The 273-nt window shown below is 30.8% G+C and overlaps 1 protein-coding gene across 1 annotated transcript in view; it reads left to right on the top strand.

Moving 5' to 3' along the window:
• The window catches only part of LOC119585879 (signal recognition particle subunit SRP68-like), a gene marked incomplete in the record, with an annotated part of 16,756 nt that overhangs the window by 7,360 nt on the left and 9,123 nt on the right, over positions 1-273 (top strand).

Genomic DNA, 273 nt, shown 5'->3' with positions numbered 1-273 from the left:
CAATATTTCCAAAATTGTAATTTATAGCACATTACATTTCATTTGCAGTTATTTATTTTTTTGTGATTATGAATGTGATATTGTTCTAGATAGCATTTGTGGTGGTGAAAGTTGATAATTATGCTGTTTTCCTGCATGCATTTTAAAGTAATGGGGGAACAGGGTTTGTGAAAAGATTCCTTACCAGCTCTCTTCATTCTCTAAGGACATTTTCTTGTTACCTCTACATTAGTAATCATCATCCTTTTGCACTTAAATATTGTTTCTGACATT

The sequence above is a fragment of the Penaeus monodon genome, chromosome 20, assembly GCF_015228065.2.
Source record: "Penaeus monodon isolate SGIC_2016 chromosome 20, NSTDA_Pmon_1, whole genome shotgun sequence".
NCBI lineage: Eukaryota > Metazoa > Arthropoda > Malacostraca > Decapoda > Penaeidae > Penaeus > Penaeus monodon.
This window is presented reverse-complemented; position numbering and strand designations above follow the sequence as displayed.